General features: G+C 33.8%; 2 long non-coding RNA genes across 2 annotated transcripts; one reads left to right on the top strand and one right to left on the bottom strand.

Moving 5' to 3' along the window:
• Window positions 1-5,883: 5,883 nt before the first annotated feature.
• Window positions 5,884-20,461, top strand: LOC130543965 (uncharacterized). Its single transcript, XR_008959768.1, has 2 exons — window positions 5,884-9,144; window positions 20,124-20,461. It is a non-coding gene; the product is annotated as an uncharacterized LOC130543965 (long non-coding RNA).
• LOC125282729 (uncharacterized) lies at window positions 7,337-18,043 on the bottom strand. The gene is made up of 3 exons (XR_007189900.2): window positions 17,914-18,043; window positions 13,276-13,409; window positions 7,337-7,666 (listed from the first exon to the last, which is right to left on the bottom strand). It is a non-coding gene; the product is annotated as an uncharacterized LOC125282729 (long non-coding RNA).
• Window positions 20,462-20,802: the final 341 nt, after the last annotated feature.

The raw sequence follows: 20,802 nt of genomic DNA, 5'->3' as shown, positions 1-20,802 counted from the left end.
AATGCTTGGGCAAAACAGTTGAGTCATTTTTAACTCTTCTTTCTCCCCTAGTCTATATAAAATCATTCCACACATTCTTGATATCTCTTATTCCTAATATATCACAAATGTGACCACTTATCACCAACCTCTTGACTGCCAGTCTTGCTCAAGACACCATTATCTTTTGTCTATTCCACACTAACACGAGATATTAATAGGAGAAAGTGGGGTGGGGGAAGTGGGGAGCACAGGAGTATATGAGAACTCTTTCCCTTTAATTTTTATGTAAACCTAAAACTGCTCTAGAAAATAAAGTCTGCTGCAAGTCACTAAAACTCTTCCATGCTAAATTCTATTAAACATCTCTAGTGTTATAGCACTTACTTCAGTACCTATACTATCACACTGCATTTTAAATACTAAAAAAACAAAAACACTTCATGGCATATTGCCTTCTAGAAGAATATGGTCTTTTGGGTGGAAAAAACCATAGATTTTAATGAATAATCTTCAAAAGGAGAAATACAATCACATTACTAAATTTAGATATATAATAAGTAGTGTTGTCTTATGTAAGTATAGTAACTGGTGTTCTATAGTGATGGCTATTTTTCACAAAATTCCCTGAATAACAGAGAGTGAACTGGTAGCCCAGTACATTCCACATTATGGTTCTTAGCTAATACAACATTTCTTCGATGTTTACAGTTTCTATTACATAAAATTTCCATGGTAATCTTAACGTAAAATATTTAGTTAATAGTTTTATCAGTGTATATTTACTCAAATTTAGGAAAAATTAGAATTACAAAGAGTTGCATGATTTTTATCTCACCATGTAGATGTAGAAACTCTTACACTGGCCTCTCTCCATAGAATGTGTTCACTCAGCGGCTTAGGCGTGGAGGGCAAATTGGATGTGTGTAAACAAGATCACCGGTAGCACTCAGGAATTTTTCCAATCCATATCCCACTTCATTTATTCGCACTCAAGGCATGTTTGTTTGTTTTCATTTACTCAGTTCTTTATCAAGAGGCTAAATGTTGTAGGACTTGCACACTGTTAATGAAAGAAATCTCCAAAACTTTATACAGGTAGTCTTGGATGAATTGAATAGCAGCATTCCAAGCTAGGGTCTAAATTTTAATGCTCTTTTTTCTTTAATTTAGATCCCAGTGAGTTAACATACAGTGTAATAATGGTTTCAGGTCTACAATATAGTGATTCACAAGCTGGTGTCTTTTAAAGCAGATGTTGTGTGGCATTCTTAACATGAGAAGCTTTCATTCCCCACAAGGTTGGATGACATGCTTCTCCATTTCTATGTAACCTATATGCAAGGAATTTTGTGTCAGATACATGAGGATTTGTTCATAGTGTCTCTAGTAACTTCTAGCCTAATGCAAAGTAAACTAAATATGTTAAGAGCTTATCCAACTTGGAATGTATTGTATTGAGGAAATATCCTTCAAACTAGCAGTTCTCAACCCTGGTGGTCCTACAGAATCTTTCTAGAGGTTCTGTGAGGTCAAAACTACTTTTATAATAATTTAAAGTTGTTTTTCACTCTTCTCATTATATTGACATTTAATTAATAGTTCAAAATAAATAGCAGGGCAGTTGGTGCCAGTGACTCACATTGTAGGCAGAGATTATGCTCAAAGAAATATACGAAGAAATATTTTGAAATTTTGGAATGCATATTAGTGTACTGAAAGAATGCTTACTATTTTATCATTAGTTTTCATATGTCAGGATTGGGTTTCCATTTTAAAGAATATGCTTTAGGTACTGGTCACCCCTCTTTATCCTATCTACACTAATGAGTCTTCTTTGCTTTTGTAATATTGCTAATGCTATGACAGGAAGTGGTGTGTTGAAATTAAAAAGTGCCAGCTTTATTTAGTGGGAGAAATGTTTTCTTTCTATTTGAAGACTGCATAAAGTTTGTAAAACATGACTACATTTTTCTATTTACTATTTCTTGTTGTCATTTAAAATAGCTTACCCATGACAACAGGGAAAAATCAGGAACTTTTTTTTATTAGGAATCTGTAAAATATTTAAACATTTTTTGCATTTAAACACTTACCCTAATGTGACAGTTAACTCCTTTTTTCTCTTGTCTTAAGCAATTGAGTTACTGTCGTAATGTTGATTATTCCAAATAGTAGTCATCAGCATTATTCGGAGGAAATTAATGGAAGTTTCTTGAGGAATTATCTGGAAAGATATGGCTATAGGTCCAGTTACAAAATAATCAAAATTATAGGAGACAAATGCAGGAATTTTGGAGCTCAGAAGCTTAAATATAATTAAGCAATGAGGTGTCCATTTCTGTTTCAGAAACATTTTTAGAAACATTGCAGTTTTGGAATCTCTTCTGGTTCTTTGAAACTTTCATGGGAATGTATCCAATAATCAAGCTTACAGGTTATACATGCAGAAGCTCATATACAAGTCCATATGTATCTTTTCTTAAAATGGAAGGGTATATATTTCAGTATAAGTTTTTCTATTTGAATCTTATTCAGCAGAAGAAAGATTTAGTTTGTCCTATCCCAGGAAAGAAGCCCATATAAAAGCTCTTAGGTACCTCTGACCTAAATGTATTCATTCAAGAAGTTGCAGGATAAGTAACTTCATCTGTATGCTTTTGTCATTTTGGAAATTGTAATCTGGAAAAATATGCATATTGTAGAGGAAAATGTTTCTTCCTGTCATCATACATTACCCATCTTTCATTATAGTCCCTTTTAGAGATTTAGGGGTTCACTTTTAAATTAAGAAAATGAATATTACAATATCTTTTCTTTCCTCTGTGGGAAGTTAAGGATTAGTCCTTTGATTTATAAGCCCCTAACATAAAAATATCACTTGTTTCCCTTTCTCTTAATTTGTATTCATTTGTGTATTACTTTTTGTAGTTTGTTTATAAAACACTTTTTTGAAGTTTTTTCTACTTATTCTTTTTATCAATTTCATTTTGAAATAACATTTCTCTTCCTAATTTTGGATATCTAATTTTTGTTTTAATAGCATGAACATTAGTTGTAATCAATTAAGAGTACTTACTAATTTTTAAATATCCATCAGTTCCTTGTTTTTCCTTCATTTTTTGTTTTTTTTCGATGAAGATCATGGGGCTCTTAATAAAATTCCACATTGTTGTGGAAACCGATTTCTGTCAGATTTGTAGATGGCCTATGGTATGGCAGGCACTGAGGACAGTCTTAGGAAATGAGCTCCATGCTGGGCTCATGACCCTGAGACCATGACCTGAGCTGAGATCAAGTTATAAGCTTAACCCACTGAGGCACCCCCCAAAATCATGTTTTATTAAGTAAAACTGAGTAATTTTGTACTGAATCCTCTCATTCTTAATGTTAAATTCCTTTAGAGAGATTCATAATTTTAATCCCATTTCACCTTTGCATTTTTATAACTAATGTTTTCATAATTTCCTTTCTTTGTTGTTAAAATAATGAGAAATAACTTAGGGCGCCTGGGTGGGTTGGTCGTTAAGCGTCTGCCTCTGGCTCAGGTCATGATCCCAGGATCCTGGGATCAAGCCCCGCATCTGGCTCCCTGCTCCATGGGGAGCCTGCTTCTCCCTCTCCCTCTGCTTGCGACTCCCCTGCCTGTGCTCGCTCACTCTCTCTCTCAAATAAAATCTAAATAATAATGATGATAATGAGAAATAACTGGATTTTTATACCTGTATTCAACATTAGTTGGAGATTAAGCCTGGTGGCTCATGATAGGTGATAACAGATTGAAACTTGGGGAAAAAAATGGCAATTTTACTTCTTTCATTGAGTTTCATGATGCTGGAATTCATTCCAATATCCAAAGGCAAAGAGGCACATAGCCCAGTGCTCTTAAAAAGCTGCTTCTGAAAGCTGACATCTGTTGTATGTTAATCGAGTAAAATGAAATAGGAAGGGAGGGATTGTTCCCTGGGCACTTTATTAGTGTTCTCACTATTCAAATTCTCAAAGAGAAAAGTGGGGAATATGTAGATCATGTGATGATGAATACAACTGCGGTTGTCATGAAAATTAATATTGATATTATTTGACAATGTTTTGTCTTCCTTTGACGTTAGACAAGATATTATTCCCTGCACAAACATTTTAGCATATTACTAAGGTTAAAGCAACTTGAAATCAGTTTTAATAAAGATCCACATCAAAACCCTTGTGAAACACTATTATAAATTAAACATCCTTAACATTTTAAATTAAACATCCTTAACATTTTGTAACACATCTTTATGAGACAATTCTACTCTATGGAAAAAGATGCTCTATTGTTGTCTTCAATTTGGATAAAATTAACACCAATTAAGTGTCCCTTATCAAGATGCCACACCATAAACACTTGTAATATTGCTGCCCCAGGTGATCCCATAGAATCCTGAAGTGTTCTCTCAGCTACAGACTTGCCATATGATTCTGCAGTTGCTATGATACCTTGAACACACTCCCAGTATTAGTTCCTCAGGGCATAAATTAAGAAACACCAGCTTTGTAGGATGTCAAGTGCTTAGCTCCCACTGGTCATGATGCTAGTTTAATTTATTGAAAAGAAAAAGAAAACTAGCTCTGAGCTGGAATAAACTGTTTAATAGAATCTTTTGTATAGAAATACCAATAATCATATAAGATTATCCGGGTTGAAACATTTAAGAGCAACGTCAACACTTTTTAGATTAAGGCATCAGTGTCCACTTAAACTCCCAATCTTTGAGGAATATTTCAAAAGTTCATTATATAGAGATAAAGCAATGAGATATTGTTAGATTTAATAAGATAATACTCTTAAGAACTTTGGAATCACTGTTTATATTCAGTTGATGTCTTTTGTAGATACCCTAAAACTAAGTTTTACTTGGCTTAATATTTACTTCTGTTTGTTTACTTTAATAATTGCTTTAAGAATTGCTTATCTAATTCACATACCACAAAATTAATTTGTTTGAAGTGCTCAATTCAATGATTTTTAGTAAAATCAGAGTTGTGCAACAATTACTATAATTTTAAAAGATTGTCATCATCCCAAAAAGAAACTACCTAGCCACCAGCAGCCATTGCCCATTCTCCCTTCCTAACCACTAACCTACTTTCTGTCTCTATGGACCTACCTATTTTGGACATTTCATATAAATGGAATCATAGAGCATATGATCTTTTATGACTGGTTTCTTTCACGTAGTATAATGATTTCAAGGTTCATTCACATTGTAGTTGTGGATCAATACTTCTTTTTATGACCAAATAATATTCCATTATGTGGCTATACCACCTATCTTTTTCATTCTTCAGTTGTTGAGTTTTGGGGTGGTTTTCATTTTTTGGCTATTATGAAAATGGTGCTATGAATATTTATATACAGATTTTTTTGTGTAGATGTATGTTTTTATTTCCCTTGGAATTGATCATATTTTACATTTTTAAGGAACATCAAACTACTTCCAAAAGTGGCTGTAATATTTTATATTCTCACAGGCAATGTTTGGGGGTTCCAGTTTCTCCACATTCTCACCAACACTTGTTAGAGTCCATCTTTTTCATTATAGCTATCCTGATGGAGGTGACATGGTATCTTATTGTGGCTTTAATTTGAATTTCCCTAATCACTAATGATGCTGATCATGTTTTCATATACTAACGGGTGACTTGCATATTTTCTTGGAAAAAATATATCAGATACTTTGCCCATTTTTAATTGGGGTATTTGTTTTTGTATATTCTGGACACAAGTCCCTTCTCAGATAAAGGATTTGTAAGTATTTTCTCATTATGTGGATTGTCTTTTCAAATTCTTGACAGTTTTATTTAAAGCATAAAACAAATTGGCCTCATCAAAATTAATTTTTTTCTCTTGTTGTATTTTGGCTTTACATATAAAAAATATTGCCTAACTCGATGCAATAGAGATTTACTACCCTATTTTGTCCTAAGAGTTTAATAGTTTTAGCTCTTATATTTAGGCCTCTAGTACATTCTGAGTTAATTTTTATAAATGAGGTGAGGTAGGGGTTCAACTTCAACGTTTTGCTTGTGGATATCTAGTTGACCCAGAACTATTTACTGAAATGATATATTCTTTCTTATTGAAATAACCTGTCAATATCCAGTTAACCTGTCAATATCCAGTTAACCACAAATGTAAGTTTCTTTCTGGTCTGTGGACACAAACTTTATTCCATTGACCTAATAAATGTCTATCCTGCCAGTTAAAAGTTGTGAATCCTATAGCTTTTGAGTAAGTGTTGAAACCAGGAAGGGCCAGTTCCCCAAATTTATTATACTTTTCTAATGCTTCTATTGTTCTCATACTTTGGGGGGGGGTTAAGAATGTTGAGGTTTATTACATATTTATCCACATGTTCCTCCAAAGAGAAAGAAACATGGGCACTAAAGCACAACCACTTGGAAACTTATTCTGGCTTTTGTTGCTGAGATAAAAGTGCCTCTGGAGAAATGATTGGTTCAAATCATTGGAAGTGTTATTCTCATCACTGCATTCACTATAAGGCCCCACATAGAGAAAATGGTCTCCAGGTTTCCAAAAATACAGTTTCCTTAAAATGGGAATATCACATATCTGAACCTTGTGGGGATTAAACCAATGTACTTATGAGCAGAAATTATACTTTCTGCTCTAAAAAGCTTAATTCACAGATTGGATTATTTAGTGGAGATATACTCACATTAGTTTCACTAACCTTATATTGACAATTGCACTGTCACCTTAGCTCATTAGGAAAGTTAGTTATAGAACCTCAAAGGTCAATAAATTATTTCAACAGTGCATTTATCCAGAGCTAGCTTAACATTTCTCAAGCATCTTAACAACTGTCCAGAAGACAATGAAGCTGCTTACTTTAAATGAAAAACCTTGATAGAATTTAGCAACCAGTTTCATGAAGCTTGAAAGTCCTATGAAATTCAATGACATACATATAAAAAGATCAGTAAGGAAACAAATAATTCTGGTAAATCACACTTAACCATTGTGTGTTATAAGATCACACAACATTTTATATTCTGTTAAAATGAGATCACATTAGATCATAAATATTTGAATAAAATGAGATCTCAATTTTTGAATACCTTAGTAATAATTTGAATCACTGAATTTAAATCATCCAATAATTTCTACACAGGTAGGAATGCATTATTACATTTAAAGACTTGATTTGAAGTTAATTTTAATAAACTTCTTTAAAAGCAACCACTTTCCATTAGAGATCACTGAGAGAAGTTTTAGTAAAATATTCCTATTGATTTTGTCCTTTTTTAAAGGAGAAGAGCATATTGTGGTATAATCCTTAATAAAATGGTTCAGAATACTCCAGTTCCAATTATAAATATCTGTATAAGATTTAGTCTGTTAATTATTTGAAGTTGGCAAGTTGTCATACCCACTCATTCCTTAAAGACTCTGCATTACACGAGTTGGATTTAGGGAATTTATGAATAGGATATTTACTTGAATTTGTGCCATCATTTCTTCTTACCTTAATCAAATTCCAGGCTGGAAAGTGTATAAAGACATCCCACTGTGTTTGCCCTGGAGCAGAGTTGGACCAGATTGGCCAGGAGGACTTGCCAGAACACTCCATGCTCAACATTTCAGCAAAGTTCTGTGACAGGAATCAGTCCTGTTCAGTTGCTAATGGAAGGATGTATCAAAACTGGTTATCAACTGTTTTCAGTTAGATTTAGATAAATCCTATTTTTACTTGTATTATAAATCTTTATGTGCTGTCATGTGCAACATCTAATGAGCTTTCCTTTTCTAGCCTTTGTTTCATTTTCCTTTCTATGCAATGGTAGAAATTAGTATTTTCCAGAAATTGCAGATTTTTTTTTGATTTTTTTTTTTTTATAGCTGAAATCATTGTCTCCATATTACCAAGGCTTGGACTATAGCTTGGACCTTGTTATATTGCCAGTTTGATCAGATTATAAAGATACAGTTTGAACACATTTTTCTTGAACCATAAATTTTTGGGAATCTACCCCGGTTTTAGCCAGACTGCCTAGAGCTTTAACAGGGTAGCAGTAGGAGCAAAGCAATTATTCTCTACTCACAGTGTATGTTGACTTGGATTTATCTGGCATATAAAAGTTCTGGGATACTATTGATACAGACTATTTTAAATTACAGCCTACTTTCTTGGCAAAGACTTTTAACAAGAGTGGAAGGGCATCTGTTGCTTTTACCCATCACTCATCCATTTATTCTTATTTTTAACATGTAAACACTATTCCAAGCACTAGAAATATATATGCATGAATAAAACGAATATCTTCTCTGCATGAAATTTGCATTCCAGTGGAGAAAGGCTAAGCTAAAATATAAATCATATAGCTGTTAGAAAAAAAATCAGTGTTCTTGCTTTGGGAATAGGTTACAGTATTAAATATGGACTCCGGTCTCAGATTTGAGTAAGTATATGAAAGATGTTAATCATTCAAATATCTGTTGAAAGAAGATTCTAGGTAGAAGGAAGAATCAGTAGAAAGCCCTACGTGGGAATGATCAAATAGAGAAAGAAATCAGATGATAGATGACCAAGCACTACATATTGATGCAACTATGTATATTCTTGAGTACGTGAAAGAAAATGGGCTCTGGTGCATAGTTGGGGGCAGGGAAAGTTAGTTAGGTATATATAAAGTCTATACTTCTAGTACATATACCAAATACTTTAGTATCTATATAAACTGTGTGTGTGTATATAGACACACCCATATATATGTATACACATACTCATACAATATGACTGCAACATTATCAAGAAGCTCACAGTCTATGAGAAAAAGAGACAGAAAATGACCACTATAGTTTGATAAGTTCAAGGATGATGGTAAACAACAGGTATATTTGAGCATCTAAGGAAAGCTACAGCATTCAGGCATGGGTAATTGTACTGACTTCTACTCATAGAATATGCCAAGGATGAGCATCATCAGTATCATCTGGGAACTTGGCCAAAGGCAAAAATCTTGAGGCCTACCTGAGACTAACTGAATTATTTGCATTTTAACAGGAACCTAAGGTAATTCGTAAAGATGTTAAAGTTTAAGAAGCCTGTTCAAAGGACGTTAGGAGTAGAGTGGTCCATTCCAGAGAGATGACAGGATGTAAGTAAAGGCCTGGGAAAAGAATAAGAGAACATGTCCACCATTGCTACCACTAAACCCTCTGTGTTGTATGCTGAGGACTGCAGAAAGTTCAGGTTGCTGGAGAAAAAAAAAAAAAAAACCAAGAAACCTGTGGTTACCTTGGGAGGAGGTAATGTGAGAGAGGATAATAGAAGAGGGCTTATGGGCTAATCTGGGCACTGAGATTCTTTCTGTAGGTACTGGAGGGTATTAAGGGATTTGTCTAGTGGGGCAATATGGTGCGCATTTTAGCCAAGTCTTTGTGGTAGCCAGATAAGGGGATCATGAAGACCTGGATTACACCTTGGGCACTTTCCATTGCACTTAAAACATCCTTGAAGTTAACTTAAAAGTGTTTTTTTTTGTTTGTTTTGTGTTTTTTACTGTAAATTTTATGAAAGCATGGCACAGATTTAGAAAATATCAAAACTTGTAAACACCTCCACCAGTATTTTGGGGAGTGTGTTTGTGTATAACTTAACATGAGAAATGTCATACTCACAATAAAAGCCAATTAAACATTTTTTAAAGTCTACAGAATATTCTATCAGAGTGATGGACTATAATTAAATGTAATACTTTTAGTAACCATTCAGGTCGATCTGACTTTTTCATGATTATAATGAAAAATATTTGTACTATGAGATCTTTCATGTTTTTCTGGTATTTTTCAGACAGTTCAAACTAAATGATAAATAAAAAACTATGATTTCTGGTATACATTTCCAAAATCTATCACAAAACTTATTTACTCCAGTTACTCTAATTTTGAATATAACTTTTATGTATTATAGTATATTGTACTCAAACTGTTTTTCATATACCAAAATATTCCTTAAACTAATACCAGTCTGTGATTAAGCTTTCTAAGTAGTTATCATATATCCCATATTACTATTCATATATTAAAATCCAAAATGAAAGCATACAAGCTAAAAACTTATACATTAAAGAAAAAAATTTCAAAGATAATATTTCTCATTCATAATTAAGTCATTTAGGAACAGTCCTTGGAACTCACACAGTAATGCCAAATAAGTGCTATTTTTCCAAGTAGGTATTTAGGAAAGAGGATTAAAATGTGAAGTAATCTGAGGTTCTGGAATATTATCAGGCAAACATTATTATTAGCCTATTTATTCTAATTTTTCTCTTGATCATATAAATAGTCTGTATGCTTAGCCTACCGGAATTTTATAAAAACGTTTAGGTAAATATAATTGCACTCACATATTTTTGTCACCTTTGCCTATTAAATCGATGGCACTGTCCATTGATTTGAATAGCTTTAGGTAAAATATGATTAAAATGCAACATAAGCCTAACATATTAACAAGTACATGTTAACAAATGCAGACAAAATTAGAACAGAAATGTAACAGTTCTATAAAAATTTTTTATTTCAAATTTATATAAAGTGGAAACAAAGTGAGGTCTGCAAAGATCTAAGCAAGTTTAATAAGGGAGAACTTTCATGGTAAAAAAGTAAACTTAGACTATGTAAAGGTAGTTATATTAGGTGTATATGAACTTAAGAATTGTGAGCGTCCCAAAAGACTCCACCCCCAAACAACTAGAACTCATACAGCAATTTAGCAATGTGGCAGGATACAAAATAAATGCACAGAAATCAGTTGCATCTATACACTAACAATGTGACTGAAGAAAGAGAAATTAAGGAATTGATTCCATTCCACCATAGCACCAAAAACCATAAGATACCTAAGAATAAGCCTAACCAAAGAGGTAAAATATCTATACTCAAGAAAATATAGAACATTTATGAAAGAAATTGAGGAAGACAAAAAGAGATGGAAAAACATTCCATGCTCGTGGATTGGAAGAGTAAACATTGTGAAAATGACTATGCTTCCCAGAGCAATCTATACTTTTAATGCAATCCCTATCAAAATAACATTGACATTTTTCACAGAGCTGGAATGAACAATCCTAAAATTTGTATGCAACTAGAAAAGACCCTGAATTGCCAGGGGATTGTTGAAAAAGAAAACCAAAGCTGGGGGCATCACAATGCCTGACTTCAAGCTGTATTACAAAGCTGTGATCATCAAGATAGCATGGTATTGGCACAAAAACAGACACAAAGATCATTGGAACAGATTTGAGACCCCAGAAATGGACCCTCAACTCCATGGTCAACCAATCTCCAACAAATCAGGAAAGAATACCCAATGGAAAAAAGTCTCTTCAATAAATTGTGCTGGGAAAATTGGACAGCCACATGAATGAAACTGGACCACTTTCTTACACCATACACAAAGATAAACTCAAAATGGATAAAAGATCTAAATGTGAGACAGGAAGCCATCAAAATCCTAGAGGAGAACACAGGCAGTAACCTTTTTAACATTGACCACAATGACCTCTTTCAAGACATGTCTCTAAAGGCAAGGGAAACAAAAACAAAAATGAACTTTTGGATTTCATCAAGATAAAAAGCTTTTGCACAGCAAAGGACACAGTCAACAAAACTAAGAGGCAACCCAGAGAATGGGAGAAGATATTTGCAAGTGACATTATGGATAAAGGGCTGGTATTCAAGATCTATAAAGAACTTCTCAAACTCAACACCCAAAAAACAAATAATCCAGTCAAGAAATGGGCAGAAGACATGAACAGACACTTCTCCAAAGAAGACATATATGGCTAACAGACACATGAAAAAATGTTCAACATCACTAGCCATCAGGGAATTACAAATCAAAACCACAATGAGATACCACCTTACACCAGTTAGAATGGCAAAAATTAACAAGGCAGGAACAAGTGTTGGTGAGGATGTGGAGAAAGGGGAACCCTCTTACACTGTTGGTGGGAATCCAAGCTGATACAGCCACTCTGAAAAACAGTATGGAGGTTCCTCAAGACGTTAAAAATAGAGCAACCCTATAACCCAGCAATTTCACTACTATGTATTTACTCCAAAGATATAGATGTAGTGAAAAGAAGGGGCACATGCACTCCAATGTTCATAGCAGCAATGTCCGCGATAGCCACACTATGGAATGAGCCAAGATGCCCTTCAGCAGATGAATGGGTAAAGAAGATGTGATTCATATACGCAATGGAATATTACTCAGCCATCGGAAAGGATGACTACCCACCATTTGCATCGACATCAATGGGACTGGAGGGGATTATGCTAAGTGAGATAAGTCAAGCAGAGAAAAACAATTATCATATGGTTTCACTCATATGTGGAACATAAGGAATAGTGCGAGAAAGAGAGGGGAAGAGAGGGAAAACTGAGTGGGAAGAGATCAGAGAGAGAGACAAACCATGAGAGACTCTGGACTCCAGGAATGAAACTGAGGGTTACAGAAGGGAGGGCGTGGGGGATCGGGTAACTGGGTGATGGGTATTAAGGAGGGCATGTGTGGTGATGAGCACTGGGTGTTATATGCAACTAAATCATTGAACACTACATCAAAAACGAAAGATGTACTATATGCTAATTGAACATAATAAAGAATTGTGGGTGTCAATAAAATGGGTATTACTAAAGATGTTTGAAATTTAGAAATATTTGAGAGTTAATTTTGATATACTTTAATAAAATGTTCATTTCATGGTCACAAATAATTGATAAAAACAGCTTATAGAATTACAGAATGTTATTACTCCATGAGGGTATGAAGAAAATAGTTTTATTCTCCCTGGAAAATAATACCAACTTAACTATATATAATTCTTTCTAATGTTTAAAGTGATTTAACTTGAATAACACCGGCCTAAGGGATTAGGGAATTGGGACCAGGTTTGTAGCAGTAGTTCGACTTTGTACATAATAAGGAAGATTTGATTATTCTTAGTTTTATTAAATACTAAAATTATTAATTTTATTTTACTGTAGTACAATAGAGCAGAAATCTGCTTGGAGAGGCAAGATTTTTGTCTTGAAGTTGCATATGCATGGAAATTTCCATAAGATTTTGAAATATGCCACTGAAGGAATAGGGTTGCTAACAATTCTTGTGAGGAAAAGGATGGTAAAACTAAAAATATTTAATGGTTAAATTGGAGAAACTCAATAAATTTTGAAGAAGATATATTTTTCCTAAGAAGTACAGTTCAAAGCCAAGAAATCACCTTGTTCAGAGTGTGCCAGGGTCCATTGCTTAAGTTTGCATTTCCAGAAACTTGATATTGTCTATGAACCAAGAGTTGAAGGAGCATCTTGCACACAGGTTTGTCCTCCAACTCACAAGGCTTGAGCATTTCAACTTGTAAATACAGAGAGAAAAATAATTTCAGTAGGATTAGATCTTCATGTGTGCTGCACTTGAAAATGTCTAATTTCTGATTCTACCATTTCTGTTACATTCTAGGCATAACCTTAGATTAAGTCTTGCTCTATCTACTTTTACCTTGCTGAATATCCTGCCTGTAAGGTGCTTCCACATTTTAGTTTTATGTGCTCATTTTACCGCATTAGCTTTCCCAGTAATGATGATGCCACACAGTAGCTAAGCATTACTCATAGTTGCAGTACTCAAAATTACTCTAGACTTTAAGGATTTATTTATTTGATGGGGAGTGGGGAGGCGGCAGAGGGAGAGAGACTTAAGTAGACTTCATGCTGATCATGGAGCCTGATGCAGGGCTTGGTCTCAGGACCCTGAGATCATGACCTGAGCTGAAACCAAGAGTCAGATGCTTAACCGACAGTGCCATCCAAGTGCCCCACAAATTACTCTAGATTTTAATCCTGATTATCCTTCTAATAAAACAAGTTTAGATCAGTTAATATATACTGCATACCCACTACCACACAATGTGCTTTATATGTAATATCTTACTTCATCTTCTTAACAAGCCTGTAAAATAAATGCTAGTATTATAACCCTTACAAACAAGAGGAATTTGTGGGTAAGAAACTTGCTGTATGACACACACAAAAATGGAATATGGACTCGAATTGTTTCATTTCAATGCTTAAAGTCACATTTCAAAATGAAAATTATTTAAAAATATCAGAAAAAAGGAAAATATCAATTTTTAGGTATACAAGGAATGTTTAGTAAGATGTGAGTTTTATAATTCAATTAATAAGATAATTACTATACATCAATTTAGAAAAAAATTTAAATATCTCAATACCATAAATATAAAATTCCTAGAAATAAACCAAATAAAATGTAGTATAAAATTTCTAATAAATTATACTTAACTGAGAGAATTTAAGGGTGACCTAAAAAATTTTAAACATACTATTTTCATGAACACTAAAACATTAAATATTGAAATGTCAAATTATCCTATAGAATTAACAAAATTATGGGCTAAATCCGAATAAGGTTGTTCATGGAAACATGAATAACTATATTGTTTCCAAAATTATGAAGAATCAAGAATACCCTTTATATTTCTGAGGAAAAAAACACTTGGAGAAGGGAGCTTACCCTATTATACATAAAGGTTTATAATGAAGACCATAGTAATTCACAGGATAAAGGGACAAATAGTGTAACCCCCAATACCAGATCCAGAGTCAGATTTCAAAAAGGAAATTTGATGCATAGAATATATAGAATTTTTATATCTGACAGATTTGATATATCAGATCAATAGGAAAAAGAGTTTATCACCTATCAAAATATTTCTTCCACATAGAAAAATAGAATTGCATATCTATCTTACATCATATATAAAAATTAACCCAGGGGCACCTGGGCGGGGCAGCCAATTAAGCACCTGACTCTTCGTTTTGGCTCAGGTTTTGATCTCAGGGTCTTGAGATCAAGCCCTGCATCAGGCACCACACTGAGTGCAGAGTCTGATTAAGACTCTCTCCCCCCCTCTCTCTGCCCTTCCCCACTGTGCATGCTCTCTCCCTCTAAAATAAATCTTTAAAAAATTAACCCAGCATGATCAAGGACTAAAATGACAAATGTAAAACTTTTACAAATTTTAGTACAAAATACAGATTAATATTTCTCTAAACTGAGTAGGGAAGTATTTTTAGCATTATTAAATACATTCTAATGTAAGAAAATATTGACAAATTTTATTTAACAAAATATTCCTTAAAGATAAATGGAAAAATAAGTTATAAAGTTGATATATACTAGGGGGTATATTCATTTATATTCATACTCTAAGTGTTTCAAGATTATGATGTAATAATGTACAGATAAGAAAAAAAAAAAAGGAAACTCTCCCAATAGAATGAGCATAAATTTGAATAAACGTATCAAACATGCTATTAATCAGATTGGCCAAGTTTTAATACCTCACAACTTGTAATTGTTCTTGAGAGGTAAATTACTAGACCATTTTGGGAGACATGATGGTATAATCTTATAAAATTAAACATTATAAAATTATAACTTGGTAAATCTACTGGTTGTCTCAAAAGAAAACTTTGCCCATATGCATCAGGAGACATATACAAGAATATTCAGAGAAGCACAAAGCTACAAACTAACACTGATGGACAGGAGGGTGGTTTAATATCATGGCATATTTATGTAGTGCTGTAATGCAACACATATACAACCGATAGACTACAGTGAGACACCAATTTAAATAAGTTTTAGCAACTGAATTAAAAGTATCTAAAAATTGCATTCAGCATGATAACCAATTTTTTGAATATTTAAGTTAAAAACTAAAGGAAACATTACCTTTTAATATTTATATTTGCACATATATATACATACACTTAACATATGTGTATGTATGTGTATATACACACAGGTTTGAATATATAAATATACATATATATATATTTATAAATGTTAAAACTATATTTTCAAAATCATGGGAATAGTAAGTACAAGTTCCAATACAGTGACTGACTTAGGTAGGGGAGGAAAGGGTAGAAAAGGTGAAAGCCTGCCTAAATAGAGAAGATTTGCTCAAATATTCTAGACTCCATATAGATGCATTTTATTGCTGAATATATGCATTAATTCTGTTATTGAAAGTAAATGACTATTCTCATATATTGATGTATACATACAAAAGAAACTCATGCATGATAAGAGTATGTCATACAATAGTGTCTTCAAGCAACCCTTTAGACTAGATGGACATAACAGATATATACAGAACATTCCATCCCCAAAAACCAGAATATACTTTCTTTACAAGTACGCATGAAACATTCTCCAGGATAGATCACATGTTAGGCCACAAAACAAGTCTCAATAAATTTAAGAAGGTTGAAATCATATCATGCACCTTTTTCAACGACAACAGTATGAAATGAGAAATCAATCACAGGAAAAAAACTGGAAAAAATACAAATACATGGAGGCTAAAGAACATGTTATTAAACAACCAGCAGGTCAACAAACAACAAAGTGAAAATTAAAAAATAGATGGAGGAAAATGAAAACACACAATCCAAAATCTTTGGGACACAGCAAAAGCAGTTTTAAGAGGGAAATAATATAGCAATACAGGCCTAGCTCAAAAAAAAAAAAAAAAAGAAAAAGAAAAAATGCTCAGATAATAAAAACTTAAAGGAACTAGGGAAAAAAAGAACAAACAAAGCTCAAGGTGAGTAGAAGGAAGAAAATAAGGATCAGAGCAGAAATACATGACATAAAAACTTAAAATAGAAAAGATCAATGAAACCAAGACCTGGATCTTTGAAAAGATAACCTTAATAAACCTTCAGCCAGACTAAAAGAGGACCCAAATAAAAACTGACAAGTAAAGACAAGTAAAAACTGACACCACAGAAATACAGAGAATTATGAGACTACTATGAAAAACCATATGCCAACAAATCAGACAACCTAGAAGAAATGGATAAAGTCCTAGAAATATACAATCTTCCAAAACTAAATCAAGAAAAAATAGAAAACCTGAACAGATTTATTACTAGTAACAAAATTGAATCAGCAATCAGAAAACTACCAAAAAATAAAATTCCAGGACCAGATAGATTCATATGTGAATTCTACCAAACATTTAAAGAGCTAATACCTATTCCCCTCAAGTTACTTCAAAAAATAGAAAAGGAAGGAAAGCTTCCAAATATATTCTACAAGGCCAGCATTATCCTGGTATCAAAACCAGACAAAGACACCACAGAAAAAGAAAACTACAGGCCAATATTCCTGATGAACATAGATGCAAAATCTTCAACAAAATATTAGCAAACCAAATCCAACAATACATTAAAAGGATCATTCATCAGATCAAACGGGATTTATTCCAGTGATGCAAGGATGGTTCAACAATCATAAATCAATTAACATGATATACCACATCAACAAAACAGAAGATAAAAACCATATCATCCCAATCGATGCAGAAAAAGCATTTGACAAAAGTCAACATCTGTTCATGATAAAAACTCTCAACACAGTGGGTTAAAGGGAACATAACAACATAATAAAGGCCCTATATGAAAAACCCATAGCTAACAGCATACTCAAAGGTGAAAAAATGAGTTTTTTCTCTAAGATCAAGAACAAGATAGGGATGTCCACTCTCTCTACTTTTATTCAGCATTGTACTAGAAGTCCTAGCCCTAGCAATTATATAAGAAATAAAATGCATCCATATTGGAAAGGAAGAAGTTAAACTATCTCTATTTGCAGATGACATGATACTATACAGAAAACTCTAAAAACTCCACCAAAAAACTGTTAGAATATATGAATTCAGTAAAGTTGTAGGATACAAAATTAATATCCATATCAGTTGCATTTATAAACACTAAAAATGAAGTAGTAGAAAGAGAAATTAAGAAAACAATTTCATGGGTACCTGGGTGGCTCAGTCAGTTAAGCATCTGCCTTCAGCTCAGGTCATGATTCTGGAGTTCCAGGATTGAGTCCCACATCAGGCTCCTTGCTCAGTGGGGAGTCTGCTTCTCCCTCTGCTTCACCCTGCTCATGCCCTCTCTCTCTCAAATAAAATCTTTAAAAAAATAAGAAAAACAATTTCATTTACAATTGCACCAAAAAGAATACCTAAGAATAAACTTAACCAAGGAAGTGAAAGACCTGTACTCTGAAAACTACAAAACACTGATGAAAGAAATTAAAGATGACTCAAACAAGTGGGAAGATATCCCATGCTCATGGATTGGAAGAATACTGTTAAAATGTCTATACTACCCAAAGCAATCTCCAGATTCAACACAATCCCTATCTAAATACCAACAGCATCTTTCACAGACCTAAACAAAAAATCCTAAAATATGTATGGAACCACAAAAGACCCCAAATAGCCAAAGGAATCTTAAGAACACAACTGGAGGTATCACAATTACAACAAAATTGTAGTGATCAAAACAGTATGGTACTGACAAAAACATAGACATGTGCATCAATGGAACAGAATAGAATGTCCAGAAAGAAACCTCTGCTTTTTGATCAATTAATCTATGACAAAGGAAGCTAGACCAATGGGGAAAAGATAGTCTCTTTAATATATGGTGCTAGAATTGGGGCACCTGGGTGGCACAGTCAGCTAAGCATATGGTCATGATCCCAGGGTCCTGGGGTTGAGCCCTGCCTTGGGCTCCTTGCTCAGTAGGAATTCTGCTTCTTCCTCTCCCTCTGCCTCTCTCAACTGCTCATGCTCTGTCAAATATTTTTTAAAAAATGGTGCTGGAAAAACTTGCAGCTACATGCAAAATAATGAAATTGGACTTTCTTACACTATACACAAAAATTAACTCAAAATGGATGAAAGACCTAAATGTGAGATCTGAAACCATAAATTACCAAAAGAAAGCATAGGCAGGAATTTCTATGGCATCCGCTGTAGCAACATTTTTCTAGATGTCTAAAACAAGGGAAACAAAAGCAAAAATAAACTACTGGGACTATACCAAAATAAAAGCTTCTGCACAGCAAAGGAAACAATCAAAAAAACCAAAAAGGCAACCTACTGAATGGGAGGAGATAAGGGGTTAGTATACAATATATAGAGAACTTATACAACTCAACACCAAAGAAATAATAATCCGATTAAGAAATGGGCAGAAGACGTGTACAGACATTTCTCCAAAGAAGACATACGGATGACCAACAGACACATGAAAAGATGCTCAACATCACTCATCATCAGGGAAACGCAGATCAAAACCACAATGAGCTATCACCTCACAGTTGTCAATGGCCAAACTCAAAAACACAAGTGTTGACGAGGATGTGGGAAAAAAAGGAACCCTCGTGCACTGTTAGGAAGAACGTGAACTGGTGCAGCTACTGTGGAAAACAGTATGGGGGGTCCTTAAAAAATTAAATAGAATTACCATAGGATCCAGTAATTCCACTACTGAGTACTCACCCAAAGAATATGGAAACACTAATTTAAAAAGATATATGCACCCCTCTATTTATTACAGCATTATTTACAACTGCCAAGATATGGGAGCAATTCCATGTGTGTCCATTCATAAGTGAAGAGATAAACAAGTGGTAGTTTATGTACACAATTATATTCAGCTATAGAAAAGGATGAGATTTGCCATTCACAACAACGTGAATGGACCAAGAGGGTTTTTGTGCTAAGTGAAATGAGTCAAAAGCAAATACCATATGATTTCACTTATAGGTGGAATCTAAATGAATAAACAAAAAGCAGAATCAGACTTCTAAAATAAGAGAAGGGTTCGTTGCCAGAGGGGAGGCAGGCGGGGTTATGGGCAAAGTGGATGAAAGGGAGTTGGCTTCCAATTATGCAACAAGTCCCAGGTATAAAGGTAAAGCATAGAGGACACAGTTAATTGTGTTGTAATAGTCCTGTGTGGTGACAGGTGGAGCTGCACTTGGGGTGAGCACAGCATTACATACAGAGTTGTTGAATCACTATGTTGTATACCTGAAACTAATGTAGCATTGTGTGTCAACTACACTCAATGTTAAAAAAATTTTTTTAAATACCACGTAAAAAATGAATTTGTTTTTAAGAGGATTTTCTCATTTCAATCATTATAAATCAAACATTTTCTGCTTTGCTTTCAGCTTAATGATTTCCTGACTCAGATCTATAAGCTCCAAGGATCTCAAGATGAACAGAGACAAATGAAAACTTGGAAAGGAAACTCAAGCACTTATAAATTATTTCACAAAATATATTGATTCCAAGAATGAACCCTTAGGGGCTCCTAGGTGGCTCAGTCAGTTGGGCGTTTGCCTTCGGTTCAGGTCATGATCTCAGGGTGCTGGGATCAAGCCCCACATCTGGCTCCCTGCTCAGTGAGGAGCCTGCTTCTGCGTCTCCCTCTGCCTCTCCCTGCTGCTTGTGTTCTCTCTCTCATTCTGTCAAATAAATAAAATCTTAAAAAAAGAATGAACCCTTAGATAAGAATATACTGCTATCATTTTTTCATATTTTCTTACATATCAATAACATTTTCATTAATTAGAAATATTAATGAAAGAAACTCAAAGTCAGTCAATAACTGAATTGACAGACTGTTTAAAAAAAAAAAGGTTTATTTAAATCTTAACACTTAACTGACTGAGCCACCCAGGTGCCCCGAATTGATGGACTTCTTAGACTTTACTAATTTTTGCCCAATAGATGTTTCGTGTTACAGTAAACACAATTTAAATGTCATTTAAAAACAACTTTAGTTCTTTTTTTTTTTTTAAAGATTTTATTTACTTATTCGACAGAGATAGAGACAGCCAGCGAGAG

The sequence above is a fragment of the Ursus arctos genome, unplaced genomic scaffold (assembly GCF_023065955.2).
Source record: "Ursus arctos isolate Adak ecotype North America unplaced genomic scaffold, UrsArc2.0 scaffold_17, whole genome shotgun sequence".
Classification (NCBI taxonomy): domain Eukaryota; kingdom Metazoa; phylum Chordata; class Mammalia; order Carnivora; family Ursidae; genus Ursus; species Ursus arctos.
The sequence above is the reverse complement of the archived record's forward strand: the minus strand, read 5'-3'. Positions and strand labels throughout refer to the sequence as shown.